Raw genomic sequence first — 26,822 nt, 5'->3', positions numbered from 1 at the left:
CCGATTCTCCCTTTCCTGTCATTTGTGACAGTGGAAAATCCGTGCAAAGTCCGGGTTAAACCAGCAGCATTGCACACTCACTTTGCACGGGTCTAAATGCCTGCAGAATCGGGCCCCAGGCGGGTGTTTTCGGTTGACACCACTGTGCCGGGGGCAGAATCTGGTCCCAGTAGCCTCAGTTCCACAGAAACGGTTCAGATCCTGGGGGTCTCCCAAAAGAACCAATGAGCCACCAGGGATGGTCCTGAGGCCAAAGTACTGGTCCGCCAGGGCTGGCCACAGGCCTGGTTCTTCCCATGTATTTGCTCTGCTCATGTGTCTTTGCACTTTGGGATTTGTGTATGGGGCTCTGCAGAACTGAAGCATCGGCAGAAATTTCTCCTAATGAGCCCCGGCCCATGCTGCACCCGCCCCATCAGAATACTGGAGGGGGAGGGGGAGGGGCGGTGTGACTCGAGTCTGGGCTGCGACGCACGTTCGAAACTGATCGTCGCGGTAAATCACTCGCTAAGAGCAAAAATGGATTTTTGCATGAGTCATATGGACACAGAATTCGGGAGGTGATTTGTGGCCCCTGGTGCAATTAGCAGACACATTACGGCTCGGGAGCACAGCTGGCCGAAGCATGGAGGAGGATTCATGTGACAAGCCAGTGCCTGGCAACTGTACGAGCTACGCAGAGATGGCCTAGGTCAGCATTTGGGTGGGGGACTGCCAAGGAGAGAGCAGCTGATCACGCGGGGGGTGGGGTGGAGGGGAGCTGCCTCTGTGCCTTGCATGCAGAAACCAAGACGTTATTGTTCATTATCAGACCAATGCCCCCGTGTGGCACTAGGGGGCGCTGTGCTGCAGAGAGCAGGGTGGGGGCTCAGCAGGGGGCGCTCTCCCCTCACAGTCTGTGCTGACCCCAATGCCCCAGGGGGGGCGCTGTGCTGCCAGGAGCGGCAGGGAGGGCTCAGCAGGGGGCGCTATCCCCTGGCAGGGAGGGCTGACCCCAATGCCCCAGTGTGGCCCTATGGGGTGCTGTGCTGCAGGGAGCGGGATGGGGACTCAGCAGGGGGCGCTCTCCAGCAGGGGGCGCTATCCCCTGGCAGGGAGGGCTGACCCCAATGCCCCAGTGTGGCCCTATGGGGCGCTGTGCTGCCAGGAGCGGGATGGGGACTCAGCAGGGGGCGCTCTCCCCTGGCAGGCAGGGCTGACCCCTATGCCCCAGCAGGGTGGTGACCGGCAGGGTCTGGGTGACGGGCGCTCCTGCTCCAGGGCAGGGAATGACCTTGGGGCCCGGAAGAATTTCTTCTTCCAGGGACACAATTCTCGAGATGCTTTCGCTTGCCTCCAAGCTAACAGCTTTACTCCCAGCCACGAAGAGTAGTCGGACTCGGATCCGATTCTGTAAACAAGATACTGGGCCCGTCCGTGGGTCTGATCTGGGGCAGAGAGGACTGGGGCTAGGGGGGTATCAGGCTAGCTGGGCCTATGGGTCTGATCTGGGGCAGACAAGAGTGGAAGGGTGATACTGGGCTGCGTGGGCCTGTGGGTCGAGGCTGGTACAGAGGGGAATGCGTGTAGGAAATACTGGGCCACATTGGCCCATGGGTGTGATAGAGGGCAGAGGGGGAGGGGGCTGTCACAGATCCTAGCAAACTCCCCTTCCTGGCCACCTCCTAGGGTTCCTGTGAGAGGAACCCACCGCCTCTGCTCCTGGAGCCTGCGTGGAGTCCAGCCGCTGCCCCAATCTTGGTGTTCCTGGGTGCACTCGCAGGGCACAGACTTTCCATCCGGCACCCACAGGTGAGGCCTGGAACCTGCTGTCCCTCAGCGCTGGCCCCCAATGCACAGACACACCCCTCTCGCAGGCCTGCCACCACTCCTGGTTACACCGGGACTTCGTCACCGGCAGGCAGGCAGCCGCGCCTGTGAAGCTGTCACCACCTCCCACACACCGTGTTCAACCCACCAGCTTGGTGCCCTGCCCTCACCAGACAGAGCCCAGCTCACACCGGACAACGACCATCCTAGATGCAACGTCCCTCGAGGATCAGCTATGCTCTCTGCCCCCGGCCTACCTCCCCCAGCAGCAGCCTCCCTCCTCTTACCCTCCGGGGCAAAATCCCCCTCCCTTACACGCTCCTCCTGGGGCCACCCTGCCGCTTTTGCTCTGTTCTGGGGGATACCCGGCTGGATGGGCCTGTGGGTCTGATCTGGGGCAGAGGGGAGTGCGGGGGTTCTGGGCTGGAGGGGCCCGTGGGTCTGATGTGGCATGCAGGGAGGGGGGTTCTGGGCTAGATGGACCTGTGGGTTTGATCCAGCGGCCGGAGGGGCAGGGGGATTTTCCTTGCTGAATCTAGGGGTGACCCAAGTCTCATCAGGGAGGAGGAGCAATAACTGGCCCGGGCAGTGTCCGGTCAGAGCTGCCCTCTGGTGACAGCGAGCTGGGCACATGACTAGACTGACGCCCTCCCCCTCCAGCAGAGCCGGCTTGAGGGGGCGAAGCCTCCAGCCCCTTTCTCTGATGTCAGACCCTCTAGCAACGAAAGGTGTAAACAGGATCCAAGGGCTGGACGCTGAAGTGAGACAAATCCCTCCCCACCCCCCAACATCCCCCCCCACACACACACACGTCCTTGGATCACAGCCACAAGTATCCATCCCCCTTGCACCTTCCGCCCCAGAGCACCATGCTGGCTTCGCCCGTGACAGAACTGCAGCTGCCTCTGGGGTGGGACAGCACCACTGCACCACAGAGAGACGGCGGAGGGGATCGTGGGGGGTGTCAGAGAGATGGGGAGGGTCCTGGGGGTCAGAGAGATGGGGAGGGGATCAGTGGTGGGGGCAGGGAGGTGGGGGGTCAGATAGGGAGGAAAGAGGAGGGGGCCGTGGGGTGGGGGTCAGAGATGGGGGCTGGAAGAGGCAGTGGCTGGGTGGGATTGTTCTGGTGCTGCAACTCCAACATGGCAGCTGGCAAGGGCGGGATCCCAGCAGTGGCCCTGTAGGGAGCAAGAGCTGAGTTGTTGAGGCCTGGGGGGCAGCGTCCCAGCCCGAGAGCGCCCGGCCCCCTAGCCCAGAGGTGCTCGAGGCCTCCTGCCCAGCCACCGCCCATCCGTGTGTGGCTGGTGGCAGCTGCCCGCGGGGGCGGCTGTGAGTGTTTGGTGTCCAGGTGTCGCCGTGGCAGCCCGAGCTGGGCCTGATCCTGCCTGGGCTCGGCAGGGGTGGGATTGGGTGGAAAAGAGACTTTGGGGAGCTCCCCCACCGCCCAGCCCCACTCGGCGCCAGCTGGCAGCCCACTGTCCGTCCGTCTGTCCGTCTTCTTCCACCCCCCACCCCCAGCGCCCCCGGCCCAGGCGCTGCCAGCACTTTTCTCCCCCAATCAGTGACCCCCATTATCTCTATTAACATGGGGGGGGAGCACAGAGGAAGAGGGGGAGGGAGTGGGAGGGAGTGTGGGGGAGGGGGGTGCACGGGCTGGGGGCAATGAGCACGGGGCAGGCAGTGGGGAAGGAGCCAGGCCCACGGCAGAGCATCCTCACAGCCTGTGAGGGCAGCCAATGCAAAGCTCCAGCCATGGCATGGCCCTGTGTGCCCCCCCCCCCAGCAGTGATGATGTGACCCTGCCCCCACCCCCTCAGGCAGTGATGGTGCAGCCCTGTGTGACCCCCACCCCCGGGCAGTGATGGTGCCCATGTGACACCCCTGTGCCCATGCTGGGACCCCGCAGACTCTGTGCTCACTGCAGACCCTTTGTGCGCGGGGAGGGGGGGCAGAGAGGGGCAGTGCAGGACCAACGACAGCCAGAGACTGATGTCACCCCCCAGGGACAGGTCCAGGCCGGTGACGAGCTCCTGGCATTCCACTGGCTCCGACGCGCCATACAGCGGGGCCCCCCACCGCCTGGCTGGACCCTGCCGCGGCTTCCCTCCCGGCGTGGTTCCCTGGGCGGCCTCTCCTCCTTCCCCCAGCCGCCCCGAGCTCGAGGAGCAGGGCCCAGCTGCACAGCTCCTGGGGACGGGCTGGGCAGAGACCTCGACCCTGCCCTTACGGGGCACGTGGGCCGGCATCACTCGCGAAGCCCATCGTGGGCAGGGCTGCAGGAATGGCCGGGAACTGGGGCTGCATGGCAGCCAGCAAGGAATATTAGAGCCACTCCCCTCCCACGGCTGGAAAAAGGACCCAGGAGTCCAGACTCCCAGCCCCTCCCCTGCTCTAACCACTAGACCCCACTCCTCTCCCAGGGCTGGGAAAAGAACCAGGTGTCCTGACTCCCAGCTCCCCACCACTGCTGTAGACCCTTCCTGGCACAAACGTCACTCTTCCCCGAAGCCCTAACGATTTTGCCAGTTCTCCACCGTGCCCCCACCCCCCGCTTTGTTCCCCCACAAAGTGTTAATTCTGTGCCCCCCAGGCAGGGAGTGATTTCCCTCCACAGTGGCTCTGGCGGGCGGGCACACACCCTGCGCTGCCTGTCAGAGCAGGGCATGATGCCCGTGTCTGCCAGCCTCCGCGACGGGATGGTTTAGTGCCAGCGCTGGGGCTTGTTTACTCCGGTGGCTGGTGTGATCCTTATAAATAAGGCAGTTTATGGGGCTGCAGGAGAGCACGGTGCCCCTAGGACAGATTCTCCAATGGGCCATTTCCCACTGCCAGGCAGCCCCTTCCCCAGTTTTATTACTTAATTAAAGGCTCCTCCATAAATCCTTCCCCCCCCCCCCCCCCCGCCAGCACCACTCTGAGAACGAGTGCAGCCAGCCAGCGCCCCGGCTCCGCAGCCAAACCCCGGCTCCCCACCCCACGCCCAGCTTTAATTAAGGGTTTGATTCATTTTTGATGAGACCTTTTCTTCCCTGAAAAGCATTTTCTCGTGGGGGTGGGATTTCTTTCTCTGTGGAAAAGGTCGAGTCTCAGCCGGGAGTCTCGTTCGGCTTCTCTCGCTTTGTCGTTCCGGATCCTGGGATTTTTGATGGCGTTTCTTTATAAAGGAAAGGAACGAGAAAAAGAAAAAATGTGTGTGTGTGTGTGGGGGGGAGAATTTACCTCCTTTGGGAAGCAGAATCATCCCTGGGGGTTGTTAATTAACACACACATACACCATCAGTTTCATTGAGGCACATTCTTTCACTGACTCTGTAGAGATGAAGTGTGCCCCCCACCCCATCACACTCCATCCTGCCCACTGCTGCAATTCCGGTTGTTATCGGTTCTAAGTGAGGGGTTAGGTACCAGGATGGTGGCCCCTGGTCTCCCCAAAGGCAAGAACTCCCCCTCACATGCACACACAGCCCCCCAAAAGCTAGGCTCACCCTGCCCTAGAGGGACAGGACACCTAGGTCTCTCTGGCCTGGTGGGTCATCTGTGCTGCTGATGTCCTGGTGGCTTGGTTGGGGTGGGGGGGGCAGTTTTCTCCCACTAGGATAGAGACTCACTGAACTTGGCTCATGCCTTGGGCTGATGGCCTGGCCACCCGCTAAGGGTCCAGATGTTTGAGGAGCCCGGTTTGCGTTGCAGGGAAGCAGGTCACCAATAAACAGTCACCCCAGAAGCGGCTGTGTCTGAAAGGTCGTCCCCCAGGCCGACGGGTGCTCGGTAATTCGCAGACAGAGAACAGGGCCTATCTCACCCTATCTCAGTGCTGGGGGAGGGACCTCTGTAGAAATAGCCCCTGTGCCCTACCCCAGAGGCAGTTGCATCTCAGTGCCAGGAGAGGGATCCCTCTATAAACAGCCCACATGCCTCGTCCCAGAAGCAGCCACATCTCAGTGCCGGGGAAGTGTGACAAAGTGGGAATTTTTACAATATTTTTGATGCCTATGCGTTCCTCAGTTTCCCTTTGCATTTTGCATTGAAACCCAGGGCGGGGGTGGGGAGGACCAAAGGGTTAACACGGGAGATATAGGGCAGGCCAGTACTCAAAGCCCCAGTCTGGGAGTCATGGAGGCCATGGGCCTGCCCCGGCGGCACCGTGTGACCCCGAGTCCAGCCCCAGAGGAGGCTCTGGCCTCGCGGCCCAGCTCATCAGCGTCAGCCAGGGGAGATCCAGATCCAGCCCAGGATGGGGGACAGTCTGAAGGTGGAAGAGGCAGGGGAAAGACCCAGGTGTCCTGACTCCCAGCTCCCCACCACCGCCCTAGACCCTCGTTACCTTCTCAGTGCCAGGGCAGCCCCGCGACCCACCTCCCCCTCTCTGGGGTTGGCGCGGCAGAGGCTCGGGCTGGGTGTGGAGGAGCAGAGGCAGGCGAGTGAGTTACTAACGGCGCATGGAGGGGAACGAGAAGGTCGCGAAAAGCAGCCACAGCAGGAACTGGACACGGAGCGGTGAGACAGGAGGGAGCAGGCAGCGGGGAGAGACCGCGGGGTTGGCCCCTTCCCAGGAGGGCGAGGTCTAGCTGCCTCCCTCCCCACCTCTGAGGTTTGTGAGCTGAACCAACCCCGCCCTGCGGACTGGCTGCATCTCACTCCCATGCTGGGTCCCCAGGCCTTGAAACCTAGGCCCAGGGGGATGGGACCAAGCCTGGGAACCGTTCGAAAGAGCCTCGTTGCTCAAGTCTGGCCTGACGCCTGCGGCCGACAGGACAGGGTTTCGGGGTTTGCAGCAGAAACAAGGGCCGACGTCCGTCAAGGCTGGCGCCCAGCTAGACGAGCGCCCCACGGGGGGGTAAAGGGGCCGGTGTCACTGCGACCTGATCGCGTGCCAGCAATTCTACGAACCAGGCCCCCCGAGCCGGAACCGTGCACAGGCGATCGGGCACCTCCGCAGCCACGTAGCGCGGGCTGCCTGGCGGCTCAGTCTGTGGGCAGTAGGACCAGCTATGAAAAGGCACCCAAAGGGGACTGGCCTAAGCATGGGGCCCGGAAAGGGGAATGGGGAGAGGCCCCCATAAATGGGGTGTGGATAAACCCGAAGTAGGGATGCAGCTTGGAGCTCAGAACGCCCAGAGCGAGTCATGTGACAGAGCTCAGCCCGCTCCTGGGGGGCTCAGGGGGGGCTGCCAGACGGGCTCCCGGTCCAGGCTCCCGTGCACACGTCCAGTCATATTCTCACGGGCTCAGATTCTTCTGATGCCCAGTGGTGGCAGCAGGAGGTGGTCAGTGGGGAGACATTCATGGGGTGGAGAGATTCTGGGCCAGAGAGGGCCCTTGTCAAACCCTGGGTGGTGCAACCCTATCAAATGCTGAACGGCTCCCTGTACAAACAGCCTCCCTGCCCCACCCCAGAGGTAGCCGCATGTCAGCATGGTGGGGCAGGAGTGATCCCTGGATACCCCGTGCAATCAGGGGAAAAGGTCAATGCCGTGTGACTTTGGTATCCAGTCTCAGGATGCAGATGGTGCCCAGTGGATGCCCATCACCAGTGGTCTCTGGGCTGCAGCCTGGTTTCCTGTTGCTGCTCACGGGCCGAGCGTACCAGGGTCTGATGGACCTGTCCTGGTAGAGCCTGCTGGCTCTGATCTCTGCTGGGGAGAGCAGGTGACGGGGGCTGTGGTCAGGGAGGGGCCTGCCAGTCCCACAGGTCTCCCTGCACTTGGGGCAACCAGACTTCCTGGGGAATGAAGGAAGGGGCCCCCCCAGGCAGGGCGGGGGATATGAAGAGCAGCTGGCCAGGGGCCAAGCAGAGATTTGGCTCCAGGAGCTGCTGGCCCTGTGCTCACCCCACACTGCCCCATGGGCAGCCCCACTGCCCCTCTACACCAGAGAGCAGATCCCCACGGGGAGAGACGCGTGGAGAGGAGGGGGCAAGGGGCATGTGCACAAGTGGCCAGGGATGTCGAAGGGGATGCCGAGAAGTGTGAGCAGGCACCTTGAGATCTCAGTACGCAAAGGGACCACAGCCCTGAGCCGCAGTCCCCTGCTAACCCAGCCCTGGCTCTCCCCCTCCACCGGCTCTGCCCTGCACCTCAGTCCTGACCCACAGCCCACCCCCCATTCCGGTCCCGGTCCACCTCAGTGGATGGACAGGAGTCGGGGCTTCTGTGGGGCTTTGTCCAGAGATGCTGGATCCGATGGAAAGTGTTTTTAGCCAACTGCTCAGGCAGGGTTGGAGCAGGAGTTGGTAGCCAGGAATCAGCGCCTGGGGTCAGAGCCGGAGTCAGAGGCCAGATGCCGGAGTCAGGAATCAGGGCCCAGGGACAGAGCCAGAGGCCCGATGACAGAGTCAGGAATCAGAGCCAGAGGCTGGATGCTGGAGGCAGGAGTTGGAGCCCAGGAGCAGAGCTGGAGTCAGAGGCCGGATGCCGGAGCCAGGAGTCAGTTTCCAGAGCCGAGCCAGGTCACCTGGAGGGAGGCGAGGCTGGAGCAGGGCTGGAGTCAGAGGCCAGATGCCGGAGCCAGGAGTCAGTTTCCAGAGCCGAGCCAGGTCACCTGGAGGGAGGCGAGGCTGGAGCAGAGCTGGAGTCAGAGGCCAGATGCCAGAGTCAGGAATCAGAGCCAGAGGCTGGATGCCGGAGGCAGGAGTTGGAGTCCAGGAGCAGGGCTGGAGTCAGAGGCCAGATGCCAGAGCCAGGAGTCAGTTTCCAGAGCCAAGCCAGGTCACCTGGAGGGAGGCGAAGCTGGAGCAGAGCTGGAGTCAGAGGCCAGATGCCGGAGCCAGGAGTCAGTTTCCAGAGCTGAGCCGGGTCACCTGGAGGGAGGCCAGGCTGGAGCAGGGCTAGGTCGAAGGCAGGAGCTGCTTTTTGAGCAGCCACCAGTCAAGCGGTGGCTGGTGCAGGTGGGCTGATGAGCCACTCTGCTGACTTGCCACCGGTCAGGCCAGGCCAGACTGGCTCCACCGCAGGCTCTGACTCCGGACACCGGCTAGCAGAGGCGGCTGGGAGCTAAGCGGGACCATGCTGTGGAGCCTGGCTGCTGGGAGCTCTGGGATTAACACAGAGGTGGGATGAGCTCCTGCAGGTCTCAGGGCCATTCCCTGCCCAGTTCACCGCGCCAGGCTCTGCCCTCTCCGGCCGGGAAGTGCCGCCGACCCCACTGGACCTGGGAGCGGGAACAAGATGGCGCCGTTTGGGGCAGAGGCTGGACATTCAGTCCCGATTCTCAGTGCCTGCTCCAGCATGGGGGGCAGGGATGGGGGGGAGGGAAATAAATCTTTTAGCCCCTTGCCCCCTCCCTACGGGCCCTGGGGTCAGAGAAGAGCCAGAGAAGATCCGCCCTGTACAGGCCCTGGGGGTCAGAGAGGAGCCAGAGAAGATCCGCCCCGTACAGGCCCTGGGGGTCAGAGAGGAGCCAGAGAAGATCCGCCCCGTACAGGCCCTGGGGGTCAGAGAAGAGCCAGAGAAGATCTGCCCCATACAGGCCCTGGGGGTCAGAGAGGAGCCCCAATGCGCTGAAACGGGCGAGTTCTGTGCATTCCAATGGCAGAGCCCTGGGCACTGAGGCAGCGCCCGGACTGAGGCCAGGTCAGAGCCCCCCAGTGCCTCTCACTAGCGCTAAACCTGCAGCGTATTTTTTTAAGCGGAGGTTTGTGGGTTTCTGCAAACTGTTTGCAATGGTGCAAATCGGCTCATTAACAATTTGCACAGAAGGTTACATGAGAAGCTGCAGGAAACTTGGCAGCTTTGTTACGGGCCAGAAACTGAGACCGGAGCCCCCGACGTGCCGGGCTCTGCACAGACCCACCAAGATCGGGGCCCTGTTGTGCCAGGTAACGCCGGTTGTCCGGGTGACACAGAGCCACGCAGGCGAGATGCTCCCTGTCCCGAAGCGCCAGCACTCTGAACAGACAAGACAGGGAACACTAGGGGAAGGAAGCAGCGAATTGTCTCCTGCCTCCCTCAGTTGCCCTGCAGCCGAATGGCTACAGGTTTCTCCTTCACTTCCTGTCCTGACCTGCTGGATAGCTTTGCTGTGCACTGTTAAACAGGGGCCACACTCCACCCTAGAGGTGGCTGCATTACAGTGGGCACTTGTAGGGGAGCAAGTGGTCTCCTGCCCTTTTCTCCCTCCAGGAGGGCTCTGGGGAACTTGACTAATTCGCTTTGGGGTCTGCGTCATGGGCATGAAAAATTGCGCCAGTCTTTAAACTAAACGTTTTCATGCTGAGTGCATGCATGTGCCAAGGCAGCACGGCCTAATGGGCAGGGCACTGGACTGGCACTCAGGACACCTGGGTTCCATTGCTGGCTCTGCACTGTGACCTTGGGCAAGTCCCCTGGCCACGCCGTGCCTCAGTTTCCCCTCCCGCCCTGTGCCTATTCAGTCTGTAGCTCTCTGGGGCAGGGACTGTCTCGCACTCTGCACCTGGCCTTCCCCTAAATGGGGCCCTGGCGTCACCACCTGCCCCCCCCCAACCCTTCCGAGCTGCCGGCCCAGCGTTGGGTGAGAGCCTGGCTGATGACCCAGATCACGTCCGCGGCGGCCGGGCGGGTTGGCATCACCCCTCCTCCCATTTCCCGTCGGCTCGGGGCACAGCGGAGGGGGGGCACAGAGACAGGCCTGGTGCCCGGATGAGCCCCCAACACCCCAGGCACAGTCAGACCCAGTGTCACCGGCCCTTTAGGGATGGGGAGGGGGCAGGCTGGACACCAGTCAGAAGCCACCTGGGCTCCCACCCCCAAGGGAATCCCGAAGCCCAGACGTTGCAGGGGGAGGAACTGAGGAACCAGGAGCCTCCTCCGTGGTGCAGGGATGGGTTCGAGCTGGATTGGGGGGGCCATGGAATACCCTGCAAGGAGACGTGGCAGAGCCACAGGGGCCAGGGCGTGGGCTGCACCCCCAAAGCAGGAGGATGCTAGCGAGAGGGGACGAAGGAGAGGGGCACAAAGGGGAGGGACTGAAAGTTTGGGAGAGGGGGCTGCTCGGGGCAGGCTGGCTGTGTGGGGGGGCAGGCTGGCTGTGTGTTGGGGGGGCTGGCTGGCTGGCTGTGTGGGGAAGCAGGCTGTGGGGGAGCAAGTTGGGGGGCTGGCTGTGGGGGGGCTGGCTGTGTGGGGGGGCAGGCTGGCTGTGTGGGCGGGCAGGCTGGCTGTGTGTTGGGGGGGCTGGCTGTGTGGGGGGGCAGGCTGGCTGTGTGTTGGGGGGGCTGGCTGGCTGGCTGTGTGGGGAAGCAGGCTGTGGGGGAGCAAGTTGGGAGGCTGGCTGTGGGGGGCAGGCTGGCTGTGCATGGGAGACAGGCAGGCTGTGGGGGGATCAGTCTGGCCGGTAGGGGGAGCTGGCTGTATGTCTGGGGGGCAGGCTGGCTATGTGGGGGGGCAGACTGGCTGTGGAGGGGGGCAGGCAGGCTGTGGGGGGTCAGTCTGGCCGGTAGGGGGAGCTGGCTGTATGTCTGGGGGGCAGGCTGGCTGTGTGGGGGGGCAGACTAGCTGTGTGTTGGGGGGATGGCTGTGGGGGGCAGGCTGGTTGGCTATGGGGGGAAGCAGGCTGTGGGGAAGCAAGTTGGCTGTCTGTGGGGGCAGGCTGGCTGTGCATGGGGGGCAGGCAGGCTGTGGGGGGGTCAGTCTGGCCGGTAGGGGGAGCTGGCTGTATGTCTGGGGGGCAGGCTGGCTATGTGGGGGGCAGACTGGCTGTGTGGGGGGGCAGGCTGGCTGTTGAGGGGGGCAGGCTGGCTGGCTATATGGGGAAGCAGGCTGTGGGGAAGCAAGTTGGCTGTCTGGGGGTCAGGTTGGCTGTGTGTTGTGGGGGCTGGCTGTGTGGGGGGGGCAGGCTGGCTGTGCATGGGGGGCTGGCTGGCTGTGTATTGGGGGGCTGGCTGTGGGGGGGGCAGGCCCGCTGTGTGTGGAGGGCAGGCAGGCTGTGGGGAGGGGTCAGTCCGGTAGGGGGAGCTGGCTGTATGTCTGGGGGGCAGGCTGGCTGTGGGGGGGGGCAGACTAGCTGTATGTTGGGGGGATGGCTGTGGGGGGCAGGCTGGTTGGCTATGGGGGGAAGCAAGCTGTGGGGGAGCAAGTTGGCTGTGTGTGGGGGCAGGCTGGCTGTGCGTGGGGGGGATGGCTGTGGGGGGCAGGCTGGCTGTGGGGGGCAGGCTGTGGGGGGGCCAGGCTGGCCGGTAGGGGGAGCTGGCTGTATGTCTGGGGGGCAGGATGGCTGTGCATGGGGGGCAGGCTGGCCGGTAGGGGGAGCTGGCTGTATGTCTGGGGGGCAGGCTGGCTGGGGGGGGGCACTGGCTGGGGGGTTGTCGGGCCTCTCTCCCAGCTCCACCCACTCCCAGTGGCCCAGCCGGCTCTTCGTCTCCCGGGGCTGGTGGACAAACGGGGGGGCCCTAACGGTCAGTGAGGGGTGGGGCCGAAGGGGACGAGGCCCCCTGAGGCAGAGTGCAGGGCTAGTGCCCCCCAGCGAAGCCGAGTCTCCCGTGGGGCCTGCGGCCCAGCCTGGCCTCCCCCTGCCGAGCGATGGGCGGGGTCTGGGCTGGGTTCGAGTCCCCAAGCAGGTGGGACCTGGGGCAGCCACCCCCATCAGCAGGGATGCCAAGGAGACACCCACTGGGGGCCACAGGAGATGGGGTTCAGTTGCTTCTCCCCCTCCCGGCGGTAGGTGTCCAGCTGATGCCCCCCTGGAGCATGGCAGGGCACCCCCTGTCCTGAGTCCTTGGGTGCTGGGCCCCAGGGTTTGGCCTGATGGGGCAGCCATGGGGGGAGGGGAATCCCCATGGTTTGGGGAGGGGGTCTTGGCCCTTCCTGGCCCAGCTCATCAGTTTCCCTGGATTCCCCGGAGGCTCTGTCCCTCTGGCTCCCCTCCCCCACACCCCCCCACACCAAACTCCCACATCCATCAGCATGATGGGAAGGTACTGGGGGAGGGGGCATTTTGGATCCTGTGATACGTGACCAGGGGAGGGGAATGTGGTCTAGGACACCTGGGTTCTATCCCCCAACTCAAGAAGGGAGTAGGGTCTGGTGGCTAGAGCATGGGGGGGTGGCTGAAAGCCAGGACTCCTGGGTTCTGTCCCTGGGTGTAGTGGTTAGAGGAGTGAGGGTTGGGAGTCAGGACTCCTGGGTTCCTAGTCCCGTCTCGGGGATTATTATTTTATTTTTTTGTATGATGGTAGCAGCTAGGCTCCCCGGATGCACCCCCCAGTCAGGGCCGCCCAGAGGATTCAGGGGGAATTGCCGCCAAAAACCCACCCTGGGACCCGCCGCCAAAGTGCCGGAAGGACCCCCCGCCACGGGTCTTCGGGGCACTTTGGCAGCGAGTCCCGGAGCGGAAGGACCCCCCGCCGCCGAATTGCCAACGACAACCCAGAGCAAAAGAAGCTCCGGGGGTCTGGGCCCCGAGAGAGTTTTCTGGGGCCCCCGGAGCGAGTGAAGGACCCTGCTCCAGGGGCCCCCAAAAACTCTCATGGGGGCCCCTGCCCCCAGTGCTGGGGCTGTAGAAACACAGATCCAAAAGGCAGCGAGCCCTGTGAGAGCTGGGGGTTGGGAGCCAGGATGCCTGGGTTTTGTTCCTGGCTGTGGCACTGCCTTGCTGTAACCTGGAGCGAGCCCCTCCCTGCTCTGTGCCTCAGTTTCCCCTCTGTAAAGCAGAGCTAAGGGGACAGTAGGGTGGCAGGGCTCCCCCCAGGGAGCATGGCCAGAACGCCAGACCAGGCCTCCCTGGCCCCACTCTGCTGGGGGCAGCTCCCAGTGTCAGGGATGGGGGGTGCCGAGGTGACCTGCTCCCAGCGTCCGGGGGGGGGAGGTGCGGGAGGCTGACTCAGGCATATGCCGCCCACAACCATCTCATTTAGCTGAGAGTCCCCTGAGCTGCTCCCCTGGCCGAGGCCATGACCCCGAGAGGCACCAAGCGCCCCCCCCCCCCAGCCGTAAATCTGTCCTCGTTTATCGGCCTGGTCAGGGGTCGGAGTTCGCTCTGCAGCCAAGCGCCCAGGCAGTGCTGGGGTGGGGGGGCTGGCTCAGGTGGAGGGGCCCTGGCTGAGTGGCACAGACCCATCCCTTCGGGGTGCCCACCCTAGGGTTGCCAATTTTGAGGGGGCGTATTCCTGGAGGTTTCATCACATGACATCATCTTTAATTAAAGATTCCTCTTTTCATTCCTGGAGACTCCAGGACCGTCCTGGGGGGCTGGCAATCCTAGCCCACCCCCCAACCCCCTACCCCGGCTGCAGTGGGGTCGCCCCAGGCTTCCCCAGGGCAGAACTCTTCGAAAGAGCCCTTGGATCCGGACTGAATGGCACCAGGCCCTGGAGGCTCTTCCCCGACCTGGCTGGGTTGTTCCAGGGCTCCATTCTCCCCATCATGTCCCCATTTCGCCAGCTGCCCAGAGGCCGCGCTGGGGCTCTGGCTGGGAGACAGATGTCCCAGCCCTTGGATCATCCCCTGCCAGCTCCCCAGGCAGGCAGGGCCCCTCGGCTAACCCCCCCGACCCACAGGGTCTGGGTGCAGTGGGCCACTGCCTGCCCCAGCCCAGAGCTGGCTGCATTTCAGCACCATCCCCACTCAGGCCACAAGCAGGTTGGCCTGAAGGATCCTTCTGGCCTTGGAGTCTCTGGACCTGGCTGAAAAGGGGCAGGAGCCCCTGGAAAGGTGTGGGGGGGGGCTAACAGGAGTGTCCCATGCTGGGGGAGACACTTCCTTCCCCCTGCCCCGAGCAGTTTGGGTAACGGAACCTGCTCCCTGCCCCATGGGGAAACCAGCACCCCAAACCCAATCTGTCCCCCCACAGCTTCGGGGCGGGAGTCACACTCAGGTCAGGACCCTCAACTCCCGTCCACCTTCACTGCGAGGTCTGAGCAGCGTGAATGGGCCGCACATCTGGGGGCCAGTGGGGAGCGTGGGGAGCTGGGAGTCAGGACTCCTGGGTCCTATCCTGGCTCGGGGAAGGGAATGGGGGCTAGTGGTGAGAGTGTGGGGGGGGTCTGAGTCCGGACTCCTGGGTTCTATTGTGGGGGGCAGGGGCTGGGAGTCAGGACTCCTGGGTCCTATCCTGGCTTGGGGAAGGGAGTGGGGGGCTAGTGGTGAGAGTGGGGGGAGGTCTGAGTCTGGACTCCTGGGTTCTATTGTGGGGGGCGGGGCTGGGAGTCTGGACTCCTGGGTCCTATCCTGGCTCGGGGAAGGGAGTGGGGGCTAGTGGTGAGAGTGTGGGGGAGGTCTGAGTCTGGACTCCTGGGTTCTATTGTGGGGGGCGGGGCTGGGAGTCTGGAGTCCTGGGTTCTATTGTGGGGGAGGGGCTGGGAGTCAGGACTCCTGGGTCCTATCCTGGCTCTGGGAGGAGAGTGGGGGCTAGTGGTGAGAGCAGCAGAGGGGGACCGAATCTATCCTGGCTCTGACCCGCTGACAGCTCGGCTCGAGTCTCCCCCAGGGGGGGCCTGCACCCGACTCCGCTCTAGCCCCAGGGCCCATTTCACTCCTGCTCTGCACAGGGGCTGGGGCAGCGACAGGGGGCCGTGGTGCCGGAGGCCCCGATCCGGGTGAGGGCTCCTGCTGGTCCCCGGCACAGGCAGCGCCCCTGGCCGTTGGGGGGCAGGTGGGGCCGTTGGGGGGCGGATCGCCAGGCAGGAGCTGGCAGGGCCGTAACAATGACGGATTCCCTGCGGCGCTGCCCTCTGAGCCGACCCGGCTCCCACTCCCCAAGACAGGCACTTAGCCGCACTGCCCCATTAGCATCACTCCCCGTCAGGGCGGCTCGTTAATCTTCTTACATCACCTTCCTGGGGCGGGGGGGCCACTCCGAGCTGCTCTTAAAGCAACTGCCCCCCTCCCCCGTGCCGTGCCCAGCACTCGGCAACATCCCGCCCCCCCCCAGCCGCCAGATTAACAGGGCCTCCCCCCCAGCCCCCGGCGCTGGATTCGGGCCTGGACATGACACAGGATCAGGGTGGGAAGCAGGGAGCTCCCCCAGTGCCCCCCCCCAGCCATCACAAAGCCCCGAAGCCCTGCTGAGGGGCAGGAGTCTCCAGCAGGGGGCGTGCAGCCAGGAGAGAGCGTGGGGGGCAGGGGGGTCCTGTCGCCATTAAAATTCCCAGCATGCCCCAGGGCTCCGTGCTGCTCCTCTGGCTCAGTGAGACCCGGGGGTGGCCCGTGTGGAGCCACGAGCCTGAGCCCAGTGGGGCCCCAGCTCCCAGAGGTCACGGCCCCCCCAGGCGCTCTGGCTCCGGGGTCAATCCCGGGGGGGCAGCTGGGCCCTCTCATGGCACGTTCGAGGTTTGGGCCAGTAGCCTGAGCTGATCCCCACCCCCCATCCCGGCAGAGGCTGCGTGCAGCGAGCTGCCCCCTGCCCCACCCAGAGCCCCCCACCCGGGCCTGCCCCACCCGGGCCTGCCCTGCTGCTGGCTCCAAGCCGCGCTCAGCTCTAGGATGCGTCGGCTGCTCTGCCGAGGGCTGGGACCTCCCCGATCCCTGGGGCTCTGCCCCTGTCAATCGTCTCTCCTGCGGCCACGCACCCAAGGCTGCTCCCTCCTCTACCTGTCTGCCGCCCCCCAGCTCCCTCCTCCGCCCTCTCTGCCCCCCAGCTCCACCCGTCTGCCGCCCCCTCTGCCCCCCAGCTCCCTCCTCTGCCCCCCTCCTCCACCCGTCTGCCCCCCAGCTCCCTCCTCCGCCTGTCTGCCCCCCAGCTCCCTCCTCTGCCCCCTCTGCCCCCAGCTCCCTCCTCTGCCCCCCAGCTCCGCCCATCTGCCACCCCCTCTGCCCCCCAGCTCCCTCCTCTGCCCCCTCTGCCCCCCAGCTCCCTCCTCCGCCTGTCTGCCACCCCCTCTGCCCCCCAGCTCCCTCCTCTGCCCCCTCTGCCCCCCAGCTCCCTCCTCCGCCCATCTGCCACCCCCTCTGCCCCCCAGCTCCCTCCTCTGCCCCCTCTGCCCCCCAGCTCCCTCCTCCGCCCATCTGCCGCCCCCTCTGCCCCCCAGCTCCCTCCTCTGCCCCCCAGCTCCACCCGTCTGCCGCCCCCTCTGCCCCCCAGCTACCTCCTCTGCCCCCTCTGCCCCCCAGCTCCCTCCTCCGCCTGTCTGCCACCCCCTCTGCCCCCCAGCTCCCTCCTCGGCCCCCTCTGCCCCCCAGCTCCCTCCTCCGCCCATCTGCCACCCCCTCTGCCCCCCAGCTCCCTCCTCTGCCCCCTCTGCCCCCCTGCTCCCTCCTCCTCCCGTCTGCCGCCCCCTCTGCCCCCCAGCTCCCTCCTCTGCCCCCTCTGCCCCCCAGCTCCCTCCTCTGCCCCCCAGCTCCACCCGTCTGCCGCCCCCTCTGCCCCCCAGCTACCTCCTCTACCCATCTTCTACCCCCTCCGACCCCCAGGTCCCCCCAGCTGTGTCTCCCCCTCCACTTCCCAGCCCCCTCTGGCTCTGTTTGCTTCCCCCCACCCCCAGAACCCCCTGGCCATGTCTGCTGCCCCCTGCACCCCCCAACTCCTGTACACCCATCCTCTGCCCCCTCCCCCCCCAGCTCCCCCCCCGCCTGTCTGCTGCCCCCCTGCCCGTCCTCTGCTCTCTACTTCCCCCAGTCCCTCCTCTGCCCCCTCTGCTGCCCACTCTGCCCCCAGCTCTCCCCCGCCTGTCTGCTGCTCCCCTCTTCACCCCCTAGCTCTCCCCCCACTTTATCTCCCCCTCCACCCCCAGCCCCCTCTGGCTCTGTTTGCTCCCCCCTCTCCCCCCCCCCCGGCTGTATCTGCTGCCCCCCCCACGCCCCAGCTACTCTCCAGCTGTGTTTGCTGCCCCCACTCCCAAGCTCTTCCCCCCGTGCTCCCCTCCCCACCCAAGCTCTGCTGGTGCCCCTCAATCCCGACCCGCAGGCCCCTGCTACCCCAGCCCTGGGCTCCCACCAGCTCTGTGAACTCATTTCCTCATTTCCCCTCTCTGATGGACCCCCCCCCGCCCCCCAAGGAGCAGCCTGCTGATCTGAGTTGCTCTCACCCAGAGGGGACGCTCCCTGGGGGTGGGGGTGGGGTGTCCCTGGACATTCCCCCATTTCCTCTGCTCTCTCCCCTCTAGGGAGCTGGCTGGGTTCAGCTGTCTCCCCTCCCCTGATCTCGGGGGTGTGGCTGGCCCTAGGGGAGAGCTGGGCAGGGGCAGGGGCAGTGCCAGCTGGGAGAGTCGGCGGGGAGAGGGTCTCTGGCAGCATGGAGAGAAATCCAGCCCTGCCAGGTGGGTCACAGAGCCCAGAGCTGCAGGGGAGCGGGGGTGGGGGTGTGTGTATGGTTACACATGTGGGTGTGCAGTTGTGTGTGTGAGAGATGCCGGGGGGCTGCTCTCCCCCCAGGTGCTGCCACGTGGGGCCCGCAGGGGACCCCGTGTCTCTGCACATCCAGCCCGAGGCTCCCCTCACATCTCCAGGGGAGCCAAGGAGTGGGGGGGTTAGTGGCGCATGCCCATGTGTCCCCAGCACTGGCTGATATCAGGACCTGGATGGGGGGGTTGGGCTCCCGGGGAAGGCAACAGGAGGGATGTGGGGGGGAGGCAGGAGGCACCGGCCCCCCAGGCTGTGAGCCCATCATGGGGCTTTGCCAGCCACAGAAATTCCCCCCACACGCCCCGGCCTGTTCCCTGCTGCAGAGCCCAGGTCCGATCCCGGCCCAGCTCACGGGGAGGGGAGCGCTGAGGGGTCCTGGCCTGGGAACCAGCCATGTTTGGGGGAAACAAGTTGCCCGCAGAAGTATGCACATGGGGAGGGGCCGGGGGGGGGCTCTGCCGGGGGGAGGGTGTCAGGACCCTTTTATTTATGTCCCTTATTACAGGTTGGGAACTGGTGTTGCTGGCGCCGCCTGATGGCGCGTTAATTATGCCAGGGACGGCTCGTAAATCTCACTCAGGGCTTACACGGGAGTGAAACTTACCGGGCGAGAGGAGAGTTTATGAAAACATGAACTGTGGGGGATGCCTGGGGAGGGGGTCTGAGGCGGGGCCTGCAGGGGAGGAGGAGTGCAGTGTGTGTGTGGGGGGGAGACAGTGGCCAGGGGGCTGTGAGGACCAGCCATGGGAGACGCTTCCCCCCCATGGAGCCAATGAATCCAGAACCGGCTCCGGGGAGGGAGGTGAATTCATCGGGGTAATTCCCACTCCTGTCTTCACCGTCTGTGTCTCTGCCTCGGCTCCCAGCCCTGGATCTAACCCCCGGAGGCGCTGGGGAGAGCATGGGCGGCTATCGGGGAGATGTGCCCCCTGCCCGAGGGAACTGGTGTGGCAGTGGGGAGGGGGGCTCTGGACATGGCATGGGGAGGGCAGCTGGAGGTGAGCCCGGTCAGGGGGCTATGAGCAGGAGGGAGGGGCAGTGCGCAGGGGAAGGGGGGACAGGAGGAGGGAGTCCTAGAGCCGCTCCCCCACCCTCGGGGGTGGATCTGCTCCCCTGACCCACAGCGATTCCCTTCGCTCCCTAATGACTCCCCCCCCCAGGCAAAGGGAGGAAAACATTTCCCAATACACAAACAAACCAGTTAAAAGATGAAAGGACTGGGATAGCAGGGGGCTGTGGGTCGGGATTGGGGGGCGCCGGCAGAGCTGGGGGGAGCCCAGGGCTGGGATAGCAGGGGTTGCGGGTCGGGATTGGGGGGCACCGGCAGAGCTGGGGTGGATCCCAGGGCTGGGATAGCAGGGGGCTGTGGGTCAGGATTGAGCGGCACCGGCAGAGCGGGGGGAGAGCCCAGGGCTGGGATAGCAGGGGGCTGTGGGTCGGGAGTGAGGGGCACTGGCGGAGCTGGGGGGAGCCCAGGGCTGGGATAGCAGGGGGCTGTGGGTCGGGATTGGGGGGCGCCGGCAGAGCTGGGGGGGAGCCCAGGGCTGGGATAGCAGGGGCTGTGGGTCGGGATTGAGGGGCACCGGCAGAGCTGGGGGGGAGCCCAGGGCTGGGATAGCAGGGGCTGCGGGTCGGGATTGAGGGGCACCGGCAGAGCTGGGGGGAGCCCAGGGCTGGGATAGCAGGGGGCTGCAGGGGGCTGCGGGTCGGGATTGAGGGGCACTGACAGAATTAATTTGCCACCTTTGAAATGTCCAGAGCCCTGTATTTGTTTGGGATTTTTGGCCTGGGGGGAAGCGGCGGGTGGGCCCCTACTGCAGGTGACCCCACTTTCCAATGGAGAATCCCCGAATGCAGGTGTGGGGAGAGGGGAGGAGGGACATACAGATGAGGCTGCAGGAGACAGCAAAGCAGCTGGCACCATGCTGGGGTGATGGGGGCTCTCCCTGCCCCCAGGACACTCTCCCGGGCCCCTGCCCCAGCACCCGCCCTGGTCCCTGCCCTGATCTCACGCCCCAGGGCACAAGGCCGCTGAGGAGATGCTCAGGCCGGGGATCAAGTGGGGGAGGTTGGAGTTTAACTGCCCCTCAGGCCGGGGTCCTTCCACACGTCGGCCTGGGGCTGGGAACCTGCTCTAGCCCCAGAGCTGCAGGGGGAGCTCGCCTGGGGCCTGATTCCCCACCCCCGCCTAGGTGCAGGATTCACCCCGGGCAGAGCAGGGCTGATAGATGCTGGGCTGAGAACGAACGGGGCCCAGATGGGGGCACCAGTATCTCCCCCCCCCTGCACCGGGCTCTCTTCTCTTCTCCCCACCCCTCCCTCCGGGCACTGCCTCCCGCACCTTGCAGAGAGATGTGACCCCAGCACACACCCCCGATTATCCAGCCCTGCTGAGCCTGTGGGGCTCTGGGCAGTGTCCCCCCCCCTCAGTGCTATTGGCAGCATGAGGGGCCAGCCCTTGGCAGCTGACTGGGGCAGGAGGATTCATCACAGCTGCGGGGAGTGGGTGGCTGGAAGTAGTGGGGAGGGGGCTCAGAACAGACCCACGGGGCTGCCCCAGACCCAACACGCCCCCTCCCCTCACTAGCTTGGTCCTGGGTCAGAGCCCCAGTACAACGGGCCGGAGTCCAGTCCTGGCGCCGGGCGGCTGTTGGGCCCTGGGGCAGATCCTGGCCCCAAGGAGCAGCGCCGTGGGGGTGGGCAGCTCTGCCTTGGAGCTGCGGGCAGGGTTCGTCTCTCTCCCCCACATGGAGGCGTCAGGCCGGCGCTCGGCAGGTGGGTGGGTATCGCACCTCGGTTCCCACACCCCCCAGTGCCGGCGCTCTGCCCAGCCGGCTGCTCCCACAGAGCCGGTCTCCACGAGGCATATTCACTAACGTGGCACTGCCTTCCCCCAGGAAGATGTGCTTTATTAGGAGCAAGGGGGCCCTTTCGGGCCGGGCACTGCATGGACACAGAGCTCACAGTCTGAGCAGATGCAGGATGGGAGGGGAAACTGAGGCACTGAGCGGGAACGGGACTTACCTAACGTTGCACCACAGGCAAAGCTGGGAATGGAACCCAGGAGTCCTGACGGCCCACCAGTGCCCTCCCCACTGGGCCGTGCTGCCCTGTTGCACACAAATTCTCTGTAGGCAGTTCCTCCCTCCCCCCCCAGGCCAGCCGGATGCCCAGCCTTTCGCCATCACACCTGACGGCCTCAGTACAGACCGGACACAGACACCACCATCCCAGGGTGGGCCCGGAGCCCCCCAGCCCAGCACTTGGACGCTGGGGCAGTGCTGAGCCAGGACGTGACCAGCTCTTTGTCTTGCTGGGGCCACCACTAGAGGGCGATAGAGCCCCACGCACGGAGCCACGCCCAGACTAGGACATGCCCCCAGAGATGCAGCTGGGGTGCCTGTTAATCTGGAGTGACTCTGGATTCCAAGTAGGGCGACCAGATGTCCTGATTTTGGGGGCTTTTTCTTATATAGGCTCCTATTACCCTCCTCCCCTATCCTGATTTTTTACACTTGCTGTCTGGTCACCCTAATTCCAAGCGACAGGACTGAGAGCAGGCTCTGGGCAGGGGAAGGCGCTGGGGGACACACGCCATCCCTGATGCCTTCTTCCAGGAGTGGGTGGGACTCAGGTGGGGTCTGGGCAGAGCCGTGTCTTTAAACTCTGCCCCCAATCCCTCACCTGGCACAGAGATCCCAGGGCAGCCCTGGAACCCCAGAATGACTCCACCGAGTGCAGTCAGAGCCTGGTCAAAAGCCCCGTGAAATCAGTGGGAATCTCATCCACGGAGGTGGGTCTGGGCCTTACACCCCAGGGTCCATCTGGAGTCATCGTACCCAGATTTCTTCCACTGGGAGTCCAGGATCAGGCTCTTTGGGCACCACAGGGCCAGAGTGGCAGCAGGTATAAAGGGCCCATTCCCTTTGGACCTGATTCAGAGAGCCCGGCCAGGGGGTGAATCTGGAGTGACTCCAGATTTACACCAGCACCGTGACCCAGCTCGGACACCCAGCTCAGCAAAGCCCCTCCTGGCATCCATCCATCTCGGGGATAAAATCCCAGCCCCGCCCTGCTCAGGCCAGGTGGAAGCTGAGATCTAACCCCTGCAGCCTGAACAGCTCCCCCCGGCCCGGCCATTAGAATCCCTCAGTCGAACCCAACCGGGGGCCCCATCCCCGTACCGCAGCGCCGGCCTGGCCTGTGCGTCCCCTACTAGCATGAGTCTGAGCTGCCGCCATTTCTCCTTCTCAGCGACCCGCAATGGGCTGCGATTTTATGGACGAGCGGAGGAAAAATCAATACCCCATCCCAGTAATCCAGCTTTTATGAGGGGCTCTTACAGAGCAGCTGCTATTCATCTGGGAGCGAAACACTAACGAAATATACAGGCCACTTCGCGCCTTCTCCTCAGGGGTCAATTTACTCCAGCAAAATTGATTGGACTTTCTGGGCCGTTGTAGATTTGTTAGGGCGGCTGGTTCGGGTTCTTTCGTTCTTTCTGTCAGTTTGTTTTCAGCAGCTGCAGTGGGTCTGGCCTGCTCGGACAAAATGAGGAGCCGGGGTTAGAGCAGAGGTGGGGGAGGGCAAAGGTGTTCAGGGAGTGGGGGCCAGTGGTTAGAGCGAGGGAGCCAGGATTCCTGGGTTCAATCCCCAGGTCTGGGGAAGGAGGGGGTCTAGTGTTTAGAGCAGGAGCACGGGGGATACCGGTGGCTGCGTACTCTTCCCAGGGAGTGGGCTCTAACGACAGGCTCAGGGGACTGGGAGCCAGGACTCCTGGGTTCTCTTCCCAGTTCTTCCCGGCTAGGAAGCTGCTGGCCCAGCCGCCTGGGGGTCTCCAGCTGGGTGTGCAGCGCAGCTGGGATGAAAAGGAACCCCCCAGGGGCACTCTGAGGCAGCTCCCAGCCAGTCCGCCGGCAGGGGCTCTGTTGAGTGACGCTGCTAGCCAGCAGCAGTAGGTTGTTATCCTGTGTGTGGGCCAGCTACTAGAGCAGAGACGCAGCCACTTGGGCTCCTGGCACCAGTCTGCTGCTCTGGGGGATTCAGGGGCTGAGAGCCCCAAGTGCTGGGAGGGCCCCGCAGACCCCACGGAAAGTGCCCCCCCGCCCCACTCCATGAGTCTGGCCCGGAGCAGGGGTCGGGGAGGGAGACCCCGCAAAACAGGGGAGGTCTTCCTGCCTTGCGAGGTCATCCTGCCTCCACCAATGATATCACAGCACCGAGCCAATCAACAGCTTCCAATCTTCATCACGAGTGCGGGGGTGGGGGGCAGCCCCACCCCCATGCATGGCCGATTGGGGGACAGGTGGGACGCCAAATCCTGGCCCCTGAACATCCTGGGTGACGATGGCGGGTGTGGAGGGATGACGGGCGCTTGTGAGAGCGTGTGCGGGGAGGGGGGGGCGTGTGCACTCGTGTGCCCGTAGGTCCATGGGCGCGGGTGGGCAGCTGGGTGCGTGGTGGGCACAGCAAGGCCCATGACCCGAGCGTCGGCGGTTCCACCCTCACGGCACCGCCCAGCACGGGCGCGGACACGAGGGGGAAGCGACGTCCCGTCCTCGGCTCCTTGCAGAGCCAATTTCCTCAGCAGCAGCGACAGTGCCCGGCACTAGCCCCCCGGCCCACAGTAACACCAGGGCTAACGAGAGACCCTACAATAACGCACCAGGGCTAACGAGACCCTACAATAACGCACCAGCGCTAACTAGAGACTCAACAGTAACACACCAAGGCTAATGAGACCCTACAATAACACACCAGTGCTAACGAGAGATCCGAGAGGCCCTACAGTAACCAATGCTAACGAGAGACCCTACAATAACGCACCAGCAGTGACAAGAGACCCTACAGTAACACGCAAACGCTAACAAGAGACCCTACAGTAACACGCCAGGGCTAACGAGAGATGCTACAGTAACACACCAGCGCTAACGAGACCTACAATAATACACTAGCATTAACGAGACACCCTACACTAACACCCCAGTACTAACTAGAGACTCTACAATAACACCCCAGGGCTAACAAAACCCTACAATAACACACCAGGGCAAATGAGAAACCCTACAGTAATGCATCAGCACTAACAAGAGACCCTACAATAACACACCAGTGCTAACGACCTTACCATAACACACCAGTGAGAGCCCTGCAATAACACATTAGTCCTAACGAGACCCTACAGTAACCCACCAGCACTGCTAGACCCTACAATAACACACCAGCGCTAACGAGAGGCCCTGTGATTATGTACCAGCACTAACGAGAGACCCTACAATAACACACCAGCGCTCACGAGACCTACAATAATACACTAGCACTAATGAGAGACTCTACACTAACACCCCAGGGCTAATGGGAGACCCTACAATAACACACCAGCACTAACGAGACACCCTACAGTAACACACCAGCGCTAACAAGAGACCCTACTGTAACCATGAGTGCTAACTAGAGACCCTACAATAACGCATCAGCGCTAACGAGACCTACAATAATACACTAGCGCTAACGAGAGACCCTACACTAACACCCCAGGGCTAACGGGAAACCCTACAATAACACACCAGGGCTAATGAGAGACCCTACAGTAACGCACCAGGGCTAACGAGAGACTCTACTGTAATACATGAGCGCTAACAAGAGACCCTACAATAACACCCCAGCACTAACAAGAAACCCTACCATAACACACCAGTGAGATACCCTGCAATACCACACTGCTCCTAACAAGAGACCCTGTAATAATACACCATCGAGAGACCCTACAAAAACACCCCAGCCGTAAGGAGAGACCCTACAATAACAAGCCAGTGTGTGCGCCAGGTAAAGAACGCAATGTGTCTCTTATCTGCATTCAGAAGCAGAGTTCCCAAGGGCCGAGGGGGAGGGAATTATTTGTAATTGTTGGGAACCCCCTCATCATAGTGACATCACAAACACAGTCCCCTTCCCCCAGTAATGGGACGCAGGATCACCCCGATTGCCAGGCACTGGGATGCCACTGGGCCCTGGCAGGTGTATAAATGCCACTTTACACCCATAAACACCAGCTCAAAACCCACTGGCAAAGAGGGACCCCGGCTGACCCCCTCCCCCTCTGGGGAAGTGACCCTAGAGCCCCAAACCCTATGGAGCCCCAAGTTGTGGGGTGGAACCGACTCCCTTTCACACCCGCTCACTCTCCCCCGCCCCCCCCAACCCAGCTCCCACCCATAAATTAGCAGCACAAAGTACATTCCTGGCAGCGCGACCCCCCCGCCCGGCTCCGCGCAGTCGCTGGAGCCACATGGTGGGAGCGGAGCTGCTTTTCCACTTGCGCCGGCACCCAGGGATCGCCATAAATCTTCCCCTCTTTGTTTGCAGCCTGGCGCAATCTGTTTCCATTCGTTCTAACCTGCTAAATTCATCTCCCTGGGCTGGAAGGAGCCGGCCCTGGGGCGGGGGGACAGACGGGCTCTCCACCCTTCTCCTAGGGGGCTCTGCACCCACCTTGTTTCTCGGCTTTCATTCCAGCAGCCGGGACCTGGGGGGTACGGAGCCGTGGGTCACCCTACGCCGAGCACTTGCTGTGGGCTCAGATCCAAGGGGAGCCGGCTCATCAGAGGCCAGGCTGGGGAGCCGACACCAGGGTGGGACACTGGGCAGGGTCTTCGCTGGCTTTGTCTGTTCCTGTGAAATAGGCTCTCTTTCAGGACCTGGTGTGGCCTAGTGGTTAGAGCGGGGCAGCTGGGAGGCAGGACTCCTGGGTTCTAACCCCCACTTTGGGAGGGAAGTAGGGGTCAGTCAGTGGTTCGAAATGGGGGGTGGGTGGCTGGGAGGCAGGACTCCTGGGTTCTAACCCCCACTTTGGGAGGGAAGTAGGGATCATTCAGTGGTTCGAAATGGGGGGGAGGGTGGCTGGGAGGCAGGACTCCCGGGTTCTAACCCCCACTTTGGGAGGGAAGTAGGGGTCAGTCAGTGGTTCGAGCAGCAGGAGGGAGGGTGACTGGGAGCCAGGACTCCTGGGTTCATGCCTGGCTGTAACTGGCCAGGAGACCTCGTAGGAGTCGCTGTGCCCCACTGTAAAAGCCTGGCTGGACAAGGCAGAGGGGGGCTAGGGTCGCTCGTGCCCAGATACTGGGGTGAGGGGCCCAGCGCAGAACCAGAGACGCCACAGGGGAGGGAAGGGTCTAGCTTAGGAGGACGAGTCTCCTCTGGAGACACTTAGCAACAGTCCAACCCATGCGGTGATTGGGGGGGGGGGGCCTGCCTCGCCCCTGCTGGATTTCGGGAGAGTCCTGGAGCAGGGGAGTTGGGACTTAGTGGATCCACACCTGGTTCTGCCAGGATTTCTGACCCCCGCCCCGGCCACGCCTCCCCTGTCTGTGACATCACAGCGGGTTGCTGTGGAGACAGTGATGACGACACACTCAGGGGGATGACCTCATCTGGCGGGGGATAAGCCCCTGCGGCGTCTGATGCTGGGGTGGCAGGGCTGGTCCCACCCCCAGACTACATTGCCACAGCTGGGGCGGGGGGGGGGCCTGCCCCCCAGCTCTAATGCGCCTGCGGGGGGCAGCTCTCTGCCCCGATGAGGGTCCTTGGGCACCTTAGTGGTGCCAGGCCTGGGGGCTGGATTCGGGCACCGCTGCCCTGGGGGGATCTTGTGGCACAGCTGGGCGGGGGGGCCGTGCCTTCGAGGGGGAGAAGGGGGCGATTGGTACCAGAGTCACGTCTGGCCCCGGGCGGGAGGGAGAACGTGGAGGGGGGAGGCTGGGGGGC

At 63.8% G+C, this 26,822-nt stretch overlaps 1 long non-coding RNA gene across 1 annotated transcript; it reads right to left on the bottom strand.

The window, feature by feature from the left end:
• Nucleotides 1-22,417: 22,417 nt before the first annotated feature.
• On the bottom strand, nt 22,418-26,418 carry LOC123354064. Its single transcript, XR_006574608.1, has 3 exons — nt 26,375-26,418; nt 25,551-25,730; nt 22,418-22,597 (listed from the first exon to the last, which is right to left on the bottom strand). It is a non-coding gene; the product is annotated as an uncharacterized LOC123354064 (long non-coding RNA).
• Nucleotides 26,419-26,822: the final 404 nt, after the last annotated feature.

Source organism: Mauremys mutica, chromosome 20 (genome assembly GCF_020497125.1).
Source record: "Mauremys mutica isolate MM-2020 ecotype Southern chromosome 20, ASM2049712v1, whole genome shotgun sequence".
NCBI classification, from domain to species: Eukaryota; Metazoa; Chordata; order Testudines; family Geoemydidae; genus Mauremys; species Mauremys mutica.
This window is presented reverse-complemented; position numbering and strand designations above follow the sequence as displayed.